Source organism: Protopterus annectens, chromosome 9.part0, assembly GCF_019279795.1.
Source record: "Protopterus annectens isolate FY-2018-M chromosome 9.part0, PAN1.0, whole genome shotgun sequence".
Classification (NCBI taxonomy): Eukaryota; Metazoa; Chordata; order Ceratodontiformes; family Protopteridae; genus Protopterus; species Protopterus annectens.
In genome coordinates this window covers 488,292,734-488,310,158 of record NC_056743.1, presented here as the reverse complement: position 1 = coordinate 488,310,158, position 17,425 = coordinate 488,292,734, and positions in this window count along the sequence as shown.

Sequence of the window (17,425 nt, the reverse complement as noted above, 5' to 3'; positions counted from 1 at the left end):
CAGCAACTCTAACCCTGTGGGTTCTGTCCTTTAGCCAGTTTGCAACCCATCTTGTGACATATGGGTTTACATTTAAGCTGGTAAGTTTCTCTATAATACCCGAGTGGGGTTTTGTGTTGAAAGCTTTTGCAATGTCAAGGTAGGTTGTATAGACTGCCTTTCCCCCATCAATGGCCTTGGTGACTGTTTCGAAGAAGTCGACCAAGTTCAAAAGGCAAGATCTGCCCTTGACAAAGCCAAACTGGGTTGGGTCCAAGGTCTGCAAGTCCCCTATGTCCTTATTTATGAGTTCCATTATGATCCTCTCCATAGCTTTGCAGACCAGGCTTGTTAAGCTTATGGGGCAGTAATTACCAGGGTCCGTAGAGGCACCACCTTTGTGGAGTGGCACCACAGTTGCCGTACGCCACTCCTTGGGCACATATCCTGTGGTGAGGCTAAGATTAAACAGCTGCCTTATGTGCGGGTTTAGTTCTTCATTGAGTTCATGTAGCACACAGCTGGGGACCCCATCCGGTCCCATTGCTGCTGTGTTTTTAGCTTTAGAGAGAGCAGCTTTCACCTGCACATTTGAGATGTCTGGGAGGCTACTCTCAGTTGGGATAGTTATCTCTCCTTTTGGGGGGGGAGAAGGGGGTGAAGTTTGCGCTGAACCTGTCTGCCAGTATGTTGGCAATGTCTGTGGGTTCAGTGATTTTTGTATAATTTTGGACTAATTCTGAGCATATCTGGGAGTTTCCACCCAGGTTTCTGACATAGCTGAAGAAGGCCTTATGATTGTCTTTTGAATCTATGGCAATTTTTCTCTCAAAGTTGGCCTTGGATGATTTTATGAGGGATCGTAGTTTCGTGCTAGTGCTGATCAAAGATGCCTGCCCTTTTTGGGATTTTGCTCTATCATGTAATAGCTTTCTCCTCTTATTGTAAAGTTTGTTTATGGCTGGGGTCCACCAGACTGGACGTTTGCCCTTGGTGGAAAGAGTCTTGGTTTTATTTGGGATTGCCTGATCCATGCAGTCCTGTAGGTGTTCATAGAAGGCATTTGTAAGGGCTTCCGCAGCTTGGGTTGTGGTTTCCATTGGCTCGGGGGCCTTGAAGGATACCACACCTGTCTTGAGTAGTGTGAAGTTTGCTTTACTGTGGTCTTTTTTGTTTGGGGTGGGGGCGGGATGTGGATTTCTAGTGAGATTAGTTTATGATCTGATCTCACCAATGAGGGATATACTTCCGGTGTGGAGCATTTTGTCCCCATGTTCGTGATGATGAGATCTAGTATATTTTCTCCTCTTGTGGGGACTGTGACTAGTTGTTCCATGGCATTTGAATTTATGAACTCCAGGAACCTTTGGGCTAGAAAGTTTGGGCTTGAGTAATGTTCCCAGTCTATATTCGGGTAGTTGAAGTCACCCAATATGATGGTGTTTGGTGATACATTTATACCCCCCAGTGTCTTCAGGAAGGCTGTGTGGGTTTCCTGAGTTTGAGAGGGTGGCCTGTAGCATGCTACAAATTGTAGAGCAGTTTTGCCTATGGTTAATTGCACCTGGATGGTTTCCGATGCTTCGTGCGTAGCCACCAACCTGGAGGTGTGGGTATCCTTGATGAATATGGATACACCCCCTCCTTTTGTGGTGTGGTCCGGGTTTTGGGGCCGGAAAGGAGCCTTGAACCAGGTTTCAGTCAGAGCACAGACATCGATGTTCTCCATACTGAGAAGGGCCTCGAGTGCGTTGAACTAATTAGTTGTTAACTTGTACTAAAGAGCTTGATTTATCTTGGTAAACGTAATCATGGCTACACATGCACGTGCACGCACACATTTCTAGCTTTCAAAAGTTTGTATTCATATTTTTAAATACACTTAGATGGAGACCCATACCTTTTATCTGTCCAGATTTTCACAGGATGCCCAGATTTTTATTTCATATTTTTGGTCTGTTTCTCATAATATTTGTGTTTTTTTCACAAATCACTTGGATTATCTGAGCATTAAAGTCACTAAATAATGACGCACATTGGAGTTTCAGACTTCATATTCTTCCAAAAAAGTCATTTTATCAACTTTCTAAGTTTAAAGAGCAATATTTAAAATCTGTTCCTATTTTTGGGCCTTTGTCCCCCCGTTGTCAGGCTTCATCCAGATTTCTTGGGCTAAGACGTCGGGAGGAGGTATTGAGAGCAGTTATTTAGCTTGTAAAAAGTCAAGTTGGTGGAAGGCTGCCTTAATAAAATTCTGTTGTGCAAAAGTCTGTGTTTATGCAAATCAGCATATTTTCTAATAAAAACACTGCAGCAAGCAAGCATCTTTTCTTGTTGCCCACATTATGAGTGGGGCAAGGACGCAGCCCACAAACATTTGTTTGTATTAAGTTGAGTGATTATTGCTGCCAGTTAAAAACAATAATGCAACAAAGCTAACTTCAGTGAAGTCAATTTCAAACAAAAACAATGCTACGTGCAAGAAATATGAAAAAAAAAATGTTTTTATTCTCCAGGTAGCAAACTAGAAGTTGACGGAAGATGCATACACATTTTGAAAGTAATATTTATAAGGTATTGAATTATTTGTTTAAAAAAATCATATCTTGCAGCCTACAGTTAGTTCACTTTAATCAGCCCCATAACTAATGTAATGAAAGCACTTTTCTATTTCATCATTCCAATGCACATCCTGCTTGCAGCAAATTTAGTCCTGACATAAATTCTGATGCTATCGTACACGTTTACATACGTTGAAGTTAAGAAATTGTAAATTACTATTTCTTGGACTACTAAACAGAATGTTAGCCCATTGAATTAACAGTCAGTGTAAACTAATGCACCTGAAATCAGATATACAGTATATCATAGGTTAAGTATGCAACAACAAAGAATGTTGAAAACACCCCCCCAATAGATTATCTTATTTTATGTCAGAAAAGGAAGCTGGAACTAATTCTGCAGCCTTCCCTAGATAATTTTATAATCATATTCTAGGAATATGGCTGTCTATTCCTTGCCAATGGCAAAGGCAGACGGTATATTATATTACCTCAAATTATCCTTGATACAAAAGGGAAATACAAACATTTTGTCCAGTACTGAATATTTTTGTCAAGAGAATAATTGCCAATAGAAAATGGTGTGGGAAGGTGTTGCATAGAACTGTTAGGAGCATCCAGTTCAATATCTTGGCAGGGAAGGAAGCCAACAAGTTGGAAATTATTTAAGAAACATTGATCCTTGTAATATTAGATGAACTTATATTAATGCACTGAATAGCAAAATTGCAGTGAGAAGTTAGAAGATTATAGTGATCTTCAAGATGTAGTGAGGCATCTGCATGTCTTCCCCGCAGTCGGGTGGGCGTTCAAAAGACGTGCGTAAATGGGCGTGCCTTCGCTGAAAGGTTGAACGTCGAGCTGGCACCTCGGCGTTCGTCAAAATCTACTGCCAATCATTAGAGGACCGGAGTTCCGCTGTGGCGACCCCTAATCGGGAAAAGCCGAAAGACAACAACAGTATAGAACAGTTGCCCATTCTAGTAGGTCTAATCAGTTTATTAACTAACTACCTTTCTAGCACTGTTACAATCCTCAGGACAGTCCATTTTTACGTGGCTGTACTGGTGTTAAGCATTTGTTGAACAACACACATTTTCATAGATATCAGACTGGATTCCTTATCTCTCTCTCTGTATATAGCTTAAATGCCCAAGGTCTTCCCTGTTTTTTTTTATTAATCATAGGCAAAGGAACTATTTAATTGTTTTGTATATTGATAGTCTATGACTTGAGAAGCCTTTTGTTTTCTCCAGGTGTTGTCCCCAACTGAAAATTTTTTTTTTTTTTTTTTTTTTTTTTTTTTGTTAACGTCGGTGTCAAGCCTGGGGCATTGTTTGTCCCCTGTAACACTATCTTATGATAAAGACATACCTTTTCAGTATGATCTTGATGAGGGATCTAGATATGTGCAAATTAAGTTAGGATCATCTAACTGAAGTATTTATAAGACACTTGTATATTCTGCTTATGTCATTGAGGACTACATCTCTATCTGTTATATGTCTAGTTTCATAAATGATAACGGGGTAGAGAGTCCTGAATGGTAAAATTCCTTGGATAGGTACTGAAGGTGTTAAATAAGCAGAAAAACTTCAAAATATGGTGAAGAACATTGGTTATAAGTTAATCAAGGAGAAAGTGATTTCTAGTGTTTAGTTTTGGCCAGGTATAAGAGATTATAATTAGGATGTGATAAAACAGAGAGCAAGGAATGGGTCTATATTGAAAGATCGAAAATTACAAAGTGCGAACGCTCAGAAGAGCAAAAATGCCATAAATCGAAAATGATTGGGGAGGGGCTGTGCCCCCCCCCCCCACACACACACACAGACACCCACACACCCTGCTAAATGTATATTCCAAATCCAAGATCGCACTACAGTGAATAAAGGGCAAATATTCCGATCTTCACTGTACTGCTTTAAAAAAAAAAAACTACAATTTGCGGCATTTTTGCTCATCTAAGCGTTCGCACTTCATCACTTTCGATTTTTCAATATGTAACCACAAGGAACAACTTTAAGAGCCTCTGCTGTGAAGTAAATCAAGTTAGTTTCCAAAGATGAGTTATTTCTTTTTTTCTGCAAACATATTGTGAAATGTGTGTAATAGTATTCTCCAAAAAATGTTGTGAGCAAGGAGGGGGATATAAACTGCTGCTTTAAGCAAATGAATTAGAGTCCGCATCAGCAGGAGGGTAGTGGATACCAAGGTGCATTTGAGGTTATGTTGTTTTCTTCAAAGTAGTAGCATAGCCCCACCTAGTCTATGCTAATGTCCAGGATTGCATGGTAGTAGATATCTATATAAGAAAAGAGGGGGCAGAGAGGTGTTGGTCAGGTCATTTATAGCTTATGTTCTCGACAATTAACTAGTGTTCTAAGCAGCCAGTTTTATTTAGCAATCTTTGAGCATTAATGTGTAACATATGAAATATTTTGTTGGATGAACCTTCCAATTTGCACAGGGAAATGTGAAGTAGAAACACTGAGGGTGCTTAGTAAAGAGGAAAAGAAGTTGTTTGTAAAAATACTGAGGTGGATTTCGATATGGAATCTGTGCTCAAGAAAAAGAACTAGAGTTTAGATTTATGTCCTCAACAATAGCAAACTTTTGTTTTAGTATGTTAATGAGTTGGAATGATTTACATATTAATTCTGGTATAAGTAAGAGAGTATTACTAAGTAGTTTTAATTAGATCATATACTATTTTCTTAGCACTGGGGTGGGAGACAAAGAACATAGGTTCATAGGTAGGTACTAGGCTATCGGCCCTAGGGCCCATATAAGCCTAGCCAAAAGATGTACCCTGGCTTTCGCCACCCAAGAAAATTATTTTCCTGTGTCCCTGTCGAGCAGAGCCACAGAAGTGATCCCCGGGGTGAATTTCCCATTTCCCATCCAGTCATCAAGATTTTTCTTGGAGTGCTAATGAGGAGCTCTGTTTGACATAGATAGGTAGTCTGTTCCAGAGTATGGGAAGTCTCTGGGACAGGAATCTATCCCTCCAGCATGTTCTGTTTATTGTGGTGACAAGGTTAAGGTCCCTAGAGCGTGTAGCTCGGAGGGATTGGGATTTCTTTAAGTGGAGCATGTCCAACAGCTCTGGGTTTGACATAGCTTTGTATGTTAGGCAGAGATCACCCCTGAGTAGGTGATATGCGATGGAGTAAAGCTGTAGCTTTTTGAGACTGTCTGCATAGGGCATCTGTTTGAGGCCAGTAATCGTCTTTGTGAGGTATTTCTGTGGTCTTCCAAGTTGTTGTAGATGTCTTGTGAGGTACATACCAAAAGGGGCGTTGTACTCTATAATGGGTCTAATGAGTGATGAGTAGAGGGGAACAATGACCTTTTTTTTTCTGGATGAGAATCCTTTTGTGATGAGATGAGCCATGTAGAAGGATTTCCTGACCACTGTGGCAATGTGATTATCAAAGGAGAGACTACTGTCCACCTGTGTCCCAAGGTCTCATCACACTTTCGGCATTAAGTAGACTACCAGCTATGTGGTAGTTCATGGGTACAGAGTTTTTACCAAAGGGGATGACAATACACTTTTTGGCATTGAGCTTCAGGCCATGGCTTTGACACCAGGTATCTGTCTCAGTGAGGCCCTTTTGTAGTTTGTCCACATCGTTAGGAGTTTCGATTATGGCTGCTAGTTTGCAGTCATCTGCAAACTTTGTTAGCCAAAGACCTTCTGTGTTGGCCTGCACTTCAGAGAAGTAGATACCAAACAGGAGAGGACCCAGGACTGAACCCTGTGGTACTCCACTTGTCACTGGTCTGTTGTTGGATTTGGAATCCGCTACTTTCACAGTGTGGGTTCTGTCCATGAGCCAGTTGGCAACCCATCTTGTGACATAGGGATTTATACCTAGTTTAGTGAGCTTATCTATAATTCCAGAGTGGGGGATGGTGTTGAAAGCCTTCGTGAGATCTAGATAAGCTGTGTGAACCATTTTACCCTCATCTATGGCTTTGGTGACTGCTTCAAAGAAGTCAATCAGGTTTAGGAGACATGATCTGCCTTTTACAAATCCAAACTGAGAAGGGTCCAGAGTTTGGAGATTACCAATGTCTTTGTTTATGAGTTCCATGATGATACATTCCATGGCCTTGCAGACCAGGCTCGTCAGGCTAATGGGGTGGTAGTTCCCGGGGTCCGTCGTGGCTCCCCCTTTGTGGAGTGGGATAACTGTCGTGGTGCGCCATTCAGTGGGTACAAAGCCTGAGGTGAGGCTATGACTGAACATGGTGTTTAGGTAGGGCGCCAGTTAATTCTGTAGTTCGTGTAGAATGCAGCCTGGGATATTGTCATGTCCCATGGATGCTGTGTTCTTGGCTTTGGCGAGTGTGTTTTTTACCTGTGCAGCCGTGATTATAGGAACTTTGCATTCTTCCAGTATAGAGATGGGCCCTCTAGGGGGTGAGAGGGGGGTAAAGTTAGCACTGACCCTATCTGCTAGGATGTTGGCAATATCAGTTGGTTCTGTATATTTAGTGCCATTATGCTGTAACTCAGAGCAGATCTGAGTGTTCCCATTTAGATTCTTGACATAGCTATAGAATGCTTTGTGGTTGTCTTTAGAGTCAGTGGCAATTTTGTTTTCGTAACTAGCTTTGGAGGATTTTATGAGGGATAGGGATCTCAGCTTTTTACTGAGGTTGACCAGGGAGTTCCTCCAGTCATGGGATTTTACTCTTTTTTGCAACAGTTTCTTTCTTCTGTTGTAGAGTTTGTTTATGGCAGAGGGCCACCAGATTGGCTTCCTTTTTTTGCAGGATAACATCTTGGTTCTATTAGGGATAAGCATGATCCATGCACTCGTGTAAGTGCTTATAAAGTGCATTTGTGTAGGATTCGGCAGTCATACCTCTATTGTCCGTCTGCATGGGTGTCATGAAGTTTGCCACTTCTGTCTTAAGAAGTGTGAAGTTGGCTTTTGAGAAGTTTTTTTACGATGGTTTCCCTAATTGGGGCTGGGGGTGGGATGTGGATGTCTAGGCTGATAAGCTTGTGGTCGGATCTGGCCAACGAGGAATTGACCTCTGGTGTGGAACACCAGTTTCCCATGTTGGTAATGACCAGGTCTAGGATATTGCTGCCCCTGGTGGGGATGTGAATAAGTTGATCCAAGGCGTTGGAATTTATGATTTCTAGAAAACGTTGAGCAAAAGAGTTGGTACATGAGTAGTTTTCCCAGTTAATGGTGGGGTAGTTGAAATCGCCCATTATTAGGGTGTTGGGTTGTACCCTAATACTTTCCAGTGTATCAAGAAATGAGGAGTGTGAATCCTGGGGCATGGTGGGGGGTCTGTAGCAAGCTACAGTTTGGATTGCGGTCTTGCCCAGAGTTAGTTGCACTTGGATAATCTCGGATGCATTATGCTGTGCAACTAGCCTGGAGGTGTGGATATCCTTAATCAATATGGATACGCCTCCGACTTTAGTGCTTCTTTCTGGGTTAGGTGGCCTAAAGGTGTGGTATGAACTGAAGCCTGGTAATGCAGGGGTGCTCTCTGGAGCTTTGAACCAGGTCTCTGTCACTGCACAGATGTCAATGTTCTCCATTTTAAGGAGTGCCTCGAGTGAGTGCATTTTGAGGTTTAGACTTCTAGCATTGAGTAGCATTACCCTCAGATTTTGCTTGCTTGTACCTGTTACGGTGGTGAATTTGTCATTTGAACCTTGCCTAAAAAAAGGCACTATAGGGGTGACAAGAGTCTTAGCCAGTATCCGGAATCCTAAGGGCGACAGGTGCAGGCCATCTCTGGCAAAGCATCGTGGACTGTCGATCATGTCATCCCAGGCAGACAAATACTGGATCCCCTTAGAATGACACCAGAAGCTTAGCCAATTGTTGAAGTGAATCATTTTGTCCTTGTACTGTGGTATCATTCTGGGTGATGCAGGATGCTACTTAGGGTTAGGGTCATACCTGCCTGGGATACAAGATCGGAGAGCTCCTCCATGTCTCTTTTCATGTAGTCCAGGGAGGTACGTCTTGGGTCATTTACACCAACATGGACAATGACAGTGTCATATTTGTACTTATTGTGGAGTGACCTGAGTGCATGTGTTATGTGGCGGATCCTGGCACCTGACAGGCAGCTGACAGTAAGTTTCTCCTTGTTTAGTCTAGTGAGTGGAACATCAGTGTGCCTGACTATAGAGTCACCTATGACTAGAGTGTTGGGTACGTTGTTATGCCTTATGGGCTGTGGTTGAGTGGCACACTGAGTTTGTGGGCTATGTGTCATTTGGGTTGTGTTGGGGGGGTGGAGTTTGCTTGCGTTTATGCTTTGGATGTCCCTGATGCTTGGGCAGGTTTTTATTGAGAGCCTTGGCAAATGTAAGTGTGTGTTTTGGGTTTCTGTGTGTGTGTTTTGGTGGTGTAGGTTTTGAGGGACTATGTGTTGAGTGTGGTGTGGTGTGGTGCAAGTGTTTACCCTCTCCTCTTGACTCTCTAGTCCAGTCTTGGGTGAAGAGAGCTTTGCTTCCAGTTTGGCTATACAAGTGCATCTCTCACAGGTTGTAGTGTTGGGTGGTAGGAGGAGAGGGTTATCTGTGTACATGAGGCAATTGCTGCATTGCCTCAAGATGCCCAGATTCATCAGGTAGACAGGAGAAATCACTGGGAGCTGACCCTTAGACATGCCTGGATAAGTGCTTATTTATTAAGTACTAAAAACTGCTTTCCACTAGACAAGTGAGAAAAGTTGAGTGCTGTAGTAATTTGCAGCTTATGTAGTGCTTACAATGAGTTCTGAACAAGTGCTGAGTTCAAAGAAACAGATTTGAGTGCTGAAACTAGAAAGCTGGCTAGATATAAGAAAAAAAAAACTAAGCTAGAAGGCTTCCCTCCAACACAGAAGGGCTTGGGGGCTCAGAAGCCTACAGTCTATACCACTTAACAGGAAAGGCAGGAAACAAGCTTACATTTTTTTTTCTTCTGTTTCCCAGATGCTCTCTTTGTACACGGTAGGAGTGCCTGAAATCAGAATATGATCTCCCTGTACTCAGCTGAGTGAGCAAATGAGATGGGCCCAGAAGGAGTATCCAAACACAAATTTACAAGAGGGGCGGGCAGTTTGAAGGCCACTAAGATTAACACCAAAACAAAAACAGAGAGGGTGGGTGGGACTAACTGAAGAGCAGAGTCAAAACTTCCAGTTCAGTTAATATTCCTGCAACACAGTTAAATCAATTTAAATACTGTATTCTTTGAAAAAAATTGAGGGAGTAGAATGGTAGGCAGATCTTGCAATGATAAGGGGCTGCTTTGGAGAAGTTTATTGACTTGTCTCTCAAACATTTTCTGTAGGAAGGTAAACTATTTGCAGCATAAAGAATTAGTAGTAGGCCGGAGTGTTAACATGAAGATGGAAATGGAAGCATGGACAGTTCTAAGCTCCGTGGATACTGGGCTGAGGAAGGAGGCAATAGAGTTAAAAACTGTGGAAGTTTCAAAAGGTTTTGATAGTCAAAGAATTTTAATGTGCAGTAGGAGGCCCGAGTCTACTGTCCGATTAGAATTAGAGGTGTGTACTGAGGTAAGGGGATGCCTACTGGAATTTACAGGTAAATGTGGGTATGTTTTTACTGTGGATATAAAGGAAATGATGCAGAGGTGGGAGAGATTGGGGTGGGTCAGGAGAGTAAAACACTGCTGAGGGTAATGTTTGTGAGTACAAACTAACTGTGTGTTTTGTGCTAACCAGTCAAGGACTCATAGTTTGGAAATTTCAACATGTATATTATATCATTAAGTCCATATTTATTATATACATTATACAAAGACCAGAAAAAAATGGTTCTCACATTGTGACAAAACTACATTATCACAAGGAAGAAGAGACAGTAGTGACCAAGCCTAAATTTAATCAAATTGCATCCATCCAGTGGCAATTACAGATGATATGTTTGGGTTCTCTGCAGTTAACAAGTTTTCCAAGCAGTCCAAGAGGCTAGAGTTGCCTTCATCCAATAATCTTTAAAAAAAGTGTGAAATCCATTTAATTGGGCTCCTTGTCTTGAATACAAGTAACAGCAAGAAAACCAAAGATAAAACAGAAATGTACTTAAAATATGTGTAAAAAGTTATGCCAAAACTAAATTCTGTACTGTAGAAATGTACATTGCCATGCCTCCAACTTCTCCCTTTTTGCAAAAATAAATATAGGCCATTGTCAGAATATGTAGCATATATTGCACAATAGGATTATTACAAAGAGAAAAAAATGTTCCAAGTGTATTTGTAGTTTTTGCAGACATATTTATTTTGCACTAAATTTCATTGTCTGCTAGACTCTAACCTCAGAAAAGATTCACTAAGGACACTATTCTTCATGTAACAGTTTGTAAGCACTGACTCTGAAAATTTAGTTGAGTTATGGTTTAAATATATGAAGGTTCCTGGGTGATGTAATCCCTGTTGGCTGCTCCTGCTGTTGCTGTTTAGTCAATCAGTGAAGTGCAACTTTTCTTGACCTTAAGGACTTTAGCACACTAGACCAGTCTGGCCACTACTACTGTTTTAAGTTCTCATAATTTTTTTGTTTCTTTATTTGTACTATCTTCCCATCTTTGCCTTTACCACCATATTCATCGTTTTCCTTTGTTCTTTCCTAGCATAAGTCCCTCCTCCAATGAATCCTGTCTTTGTATTATGTAATCAAAGTGTTTGAGTTTGTTTTATTATATCATTCACACAGTCGTCTGTATTAATGTCCCTTAACTATTGAGTGATTTGGCCTTCTTGTAGTCTGTGGAATTTTCAAAAGATTTTTACAATTACCTTCATCAAAAGATTTTAGCATCGTTTTCTTTTTATTCATCATAGTACTAGTAAAAGCATGGAAGAACACAAAGATAAAACAGAAACATACATAAAATGTGTAAAAGGTTAATATTTTCCCAGCAATTTGACTCCAGCATCTGATTAATCTAGCTCAACGTTTCACAGGGTATCCCAAGAGTGAATGAAATAAGTAGGGTGACAGCATGCAGATTCATTGCACTCCATTTTTATTCTTAAATGCCCAGTTATTCCATATTTAAATCTAATTTTGCTTCTTGGTGTGAGTTCAAATACCCCAGGAAGCAAACAAGGTTGCGCAACATCCTCACTTCACAGTTTGTTAGGTCCCATACAGTTAAAGGTTTTGAAGTAGTCAATAAAGCAAATTGTTTTCCTGCGCCCCATTCCTTTCTGTATTGTCTTGCAAATGTTGGCAGTCTGACATTTAATGACTCTACTTCTTGTAAAGCCAAGCTGTATATCTGTCAGCTCTTAGCCTATACTGTTGGAGTCTAGCTTCCATGATCATAATCATTGCCTTCTTAGCATGCAGAATAAGTACAATTGTTCAGTAATTTTAAGATTCTTGTCATTGGCCCTTTTGGAATTGGGATATAAACTGGCCTTTTACACTCATCTTGCCACTGTTATGTTTCCCAAATGTCTTGGCAAATTATGAGCAAAAGTGTAATAGAATGTTTTCTCATGGTTTTAAACAATTCATCTAAATGTTCACCAATTCCTACTTTTTTGTTATTAGCAAAGCTTTCTAGGGCCCATATGACTTCATTCTCCAGGAAGTCTGGCTTCAGATCAAAGAAAGATTCCATCATATTTATCAGTGATGTTAGGGTACTCCTTATATAGTCCTATATATTCCTGACACTTGTTTACAATATTTTCTGCTTTTGTTGAGACCCTCCCATCCTTATATTTTTTTTTACAATGGATATCTCTGATACCATTGCCAGTCACCTTGAAGAGAAACCTCTAGGTTTCACATGGTTATGTTTTTCCATGTCTTTGTACTGTTCAATAAAACCCCTCTTTTTGTGGTTCTCTTGAATTTTGCATTCAATTTAATACATTTTTCTACCTCTGTCGTTTGCTCTCGATCTTTCCTCATCAAATTCTAAAATCTCTATATACAGCCATTTTGCTTTCTTAATCCACGTTCTAATTGAAATTATTTTAATGATATCTCCTTGACAATGTCAGACACTTCTTTTTATAATTGTTTACGCCTAATCCCTTAAAATAAGTTCTTCACTTCTACAGCTTATTCTCCTGAAATATTGTTATGCGTGTGTCTACTTGGCTTGAGGGGAAGGTTCCTGTTTTAATTTTATTTCAACGTTTGCTTTGAGAAGCTGATGGCATGAGCTACATTCAGCTGTGTGCCTCATTTTGCTGATGTATACAGTTCTTCCATCTCTGACATAAAAATATATAGTCAACCTGATCTTAATACTGACTATCTGGTAATCTCCGAGGATGTTGAAAGTGAGCATTTGATATTCCCATTGAAATACTTTGGATAATTCTACTAGTCTATGTCCCTCTTCATTATTGTAACTGTTCTTTGGCTGCCAAATTTAGCATGCCAATCATATTTGATAAATGCAGTATTGTTTGTTTTTAGAGTTATATCCAGAAGGTGCTGCAGATCCTCCTAAAACTGTTTTAACATCTTCCTGTTTGATATCTGCAGCTGGAACTGTGTTCTCTAAATAAAACAGGAAAGACCACCAGTGTTATAAGCCCTGAGTACAGTCCAGGTGTCCTTGTTTCAATTAACATCTTGGGTACCTGATGTGCAGGCAAGGAAGGATGTTTATGACTATCCTGAGGCAGGCAGAGTGAATGCCCTTGTTTACATTTCATGGTTGATTAGTGGTGAAAGCTGAGAATGCAGAGGGGAGGCATGGTCATAAGGGGAAATAGATGTGGGACATTCTCTGAGTCTGAGCAAAGGTGAGACTTTGTGCTGGCACATCCACCCCTGGATGTTTAACAAGATCAAGTGCGAACCACAAGACCAGCACTTAGGTGCTCCAGATTGGATAGCAGCACTTCCAAAAAATAAAAATCCAAAATCTGGAAACATAGGGTCGAGCAAAAGGTAGAGTGAATATCAAATACTTCATTCTGGTAAAAGCAACAAAATCACAAGGGTTTCGGGAATAACCCTTCCTCAGTCTGTTGCTTTTTACCAGAATAAAATATTTGATATCCAACATGCCTTTTGCTTGAACCTATGTTTCCAGATTTTGGACTTTTATGATTGTACACCAGAGTATTCATTCTCCTTGCCGGCCCTAGACATTGTTTGAATAGAGCCTTTGGGAGGCCAAGGCCGATTCTGTAGACATGATGACTGAGGAGAGCTGGTGACAGATGATGGTCACCTGCTTGGAGTGAAAAATAACTAAAAGAAAGCAAAGTGGCAAAGGAATGTTGTCAATAAATTGAAAGGGTTTTTTTTATTAAAAAAATGATGCAAAACAATACTTTAATGGTACAAATTCTTCTTCTGGACATGAAGAAAAGGAAATATATAAACCCTGCAGTCTCTTTGCCAATTTGGATTTAGTGCCAAAATAAATTTAGTGTAGCTTACTCTTGGCCTAATTCTTTAGATGAATATCTTCAGATTGTATCAGGCTCTTTCAAATTGACTTTCCTCTTCCACAGAAGACATCCAATAATTGATTTTACAGGAAAAAACCTCCCCTTCATTGAAAGGCTAAGTTTGTTTTCTGCAGTCATGGGGTCTCATTTTTTCCCCATTAAGCTCACAAGGTAATTGTTATATGTACAGTTAGGATGAACCATTCTTGCTAAAAAGATCTCTGTTTTTTTAAAGACGAAATCACATTTTATATACAGTAGTATTTACAAAAGACCTAGTCTTCAACAGATAACACAGTATGCAAAATTATTTATACTATGAATTTTCACACATCTTAGGGTGAGAGCCACCCACTGTGTTATAGAAATTAAACTTGTATTGCTGTAATGTTGAAAGTCTTACCATGGAATATGATTTAGATCATTCTCTCATTTTTAGCTTGTAACTGAACACTGATTTTGATACTCACTTATTTGCTGCAATGGCTACACCATTCTTTCTGTAAGATTCTTGTCCGCAATAGAATAGTTAATTCAGTACATTTTAGTTTACTAATTCTCAACATACTGATATTTATTCAGCTCCTCTTTATCCACATTACATTTGTATTGATTCATAGTTTTTATATTACAAGTTCCAGTGGTGTCTAATTCTCTGCTAGATCAAAATTTCCCTTTTTTTCTGAGCCCTTCAGCAAATGGACATCCACTCAGATTTTTTTAAAGCCATCTGCATCACAACCTCTAGGGCTACCCATACATGTTCTCTCATCTTCCCTGGTAGTCGGCTCAGCACCTTTAAACTTGAATATTACATAATCTGGTGCAATTGCAACATGTCTGTGGGTTGTCTTTGTTCATGTGGTTTTCTTGGAAAAATATTGGAGTAGATTGCTATTACCTCCTCCATTAGACCATATATAGTCTGAGCCCGCTGTCATGCCCTACTCCTCTTGGGTGGCTATATATGGTATTTCCAGTAGCTTCTCCGAAATGCACAATAACTTTTACTGAAATAAGGTAATGATCCAGTGGTTGATTAAAAATAAATAAAAAAAACTTGTAAAAGCTACTCCATTTCTATTGATAGCTTCTTCAAATCCAATAAATGTCCCTCTGGAAGGAAAAAAGCTCTGTTTGAAGGGAAGTTATGTCTCAGTGTCGGTCATCATATCATTGCTTCTTGTCAGGGAATGTACAATATGAGCTTTACACCAACAGTAACATGCACAATTTCATTTGTAAGGCATTTAAATGCGAAAATTGTCTCCTCCATGACTGAGCTCAATTTGAACAAAGGAATAAAGCTCTGGCAAAGGCCCAGTTAACCTGAGTTTTATTAGTGGTTTAGGAACCTGGTAGAGGTGCTATGGAGATGACAGGCATTCCTAGATTCAGATTGTCCAGGACCATCTGATTTCATATTCCCTCAGAGGTAGGTATCATGGCAATAATGACACAGGGGTGGGTATTTGGCTACCATATCAAGAATATGGTTCTCCTCATTGTAGGCATGTCAATGTATGTCACAAGGGAAGGGCATTGTGCCTTATGTGCTGATGAGGTTAACCTGTCCCCTATCCAAGATGGGGATATTAAGACCCACAATCGAAAAACACCATCATTGCTGGAATGCTGCTGAGGGGATAATCCACTATTGAGGCTTTTCTGTATGACAGCCTCCTCTGGCCAGCACATGTGCAAACTGAAGAATAGTCAATATAGGGGAAAGAAGAACAGGCAATGGAAAAAAGCATATAGAAAAAATAGGTGGCCTCTACACAAACTGTAATAAACACAGTGCAATATCAGGTTAGCTAATCTCTCCGATTATAGCAAGAAGTTTATTGATGTTATTTATTTGGTACAGTATCTTTGAATTGTTTCAAGTTTTTTATGTCTTAAAAATGCAAACATTTTCTATTAATGTCCTTATTACTGATTTATAGAGAGTAAATAATATCTTCCTGAGTCTCCAGGTTACCATGCATAGAATACTTTTAATTTCTAAAATCATTTTCTGGTAATGAAGGTGGTGTTATCTTTAACTCAGAAATAGCTATACGAATTTCAAAATGTAAGTGGCTATTTGCTGTGACAAGCAGTTCTTCAGCTAGGCTTGTATCAGACAGCAGCAAATAATTTAAAGAATATAGATAGCAGTGGCTTTCACACCTATATAAATAACCAAAACATGGTATGAAATTAAACACTATATGGCTGTTAGATGCTAGGATATTTCATTTGTCCATTACCCTTTGGAGATGTGATTGCTCATTAATACATTATTGTAGTGACTTTAGAATTATTTGCAAACTTTAAAACCCAGGTTCGATTGGTAGAAGGCATGGGTAACATAAGGATTTTAAAAAAGAAAAGGGGAAAGGACTGACATTTGGATGACACCCCAAGTCACTGAACATGCCAGAGGTCATTACACTTATTTCAGCATAGAAAGTAGCTGGCTTTAGGAGCATAGAGATCCAAGGTACTTGTTTATAACCTCTGTTTCTAAAGTACAGCTAAGCATTTAGGATTGTTTATAAAACTTTGTATAGCTATCGGCTCAGAAGTGAAACACATGGGAACAAGTGTCCTTGTTATTATACCACGCAGTACAGAAACAAAAGTTTTGTGAGGTCTAAATAAAGTGTATCAATTAATATACCATTATCAGTGGACTCCACAAGTCATTAGTAGCTTATCAAGCTGAATATATGTAAATGACCACTTATAAATCCATCTTAGTTAATATCAGCCTCGAATAATACATTTGGATGCAATTTCAGTAGTGGTACAAAATAATGATAATAATTGCTTACATATTTAAGAAGACAAAGCTAAGAATTATTTATGGATCACTTCCTGCACAATTGGTGTAACTGTCAGTACCTCTCTTGACCCCATACTAATTTTAACTGTTGAGTCACAATGGAGGCAAAACCTAAGCTGAGCTCTTTCTTTGAGGACATGCTACCTCAGAGAAATGTCAGCCTGTCAAATGTTTTTTTCTCTGAGGTATCCCTACCTCAGAGTTCGAAATATTAAGAAGTAAGGATGGAAGGGGTACACACTGAGGAGTGTGGTAGATTGTTTCTCACAGCAAAACCTGATGCAAAAGTTACATTTCTCTTTTTCTTTCAATGTCACTTTAGCTACTACTTAACAGAGAGATGAAAAACTTAATTTGAAATGTCAGCAGCAGTTATGCATTTATATTTTTACACATTTGTATTCCAAATCATTTAATGCAGCATTTAAATGCTCGCCAGCTGGAACCAAGTCAGCACATTTCCATTTCTGCTTATTAGGAAGCATAAATCAAGATATGAGATTAAATAGGCAACTTACACCAAGAACTTTTTAAGCATTTAAATCGGTCATGTGGATCTGGGAAAGAAAAATGAAGTATACACATTAGACACTGTTGTAAAAGAGTGCAGTTTT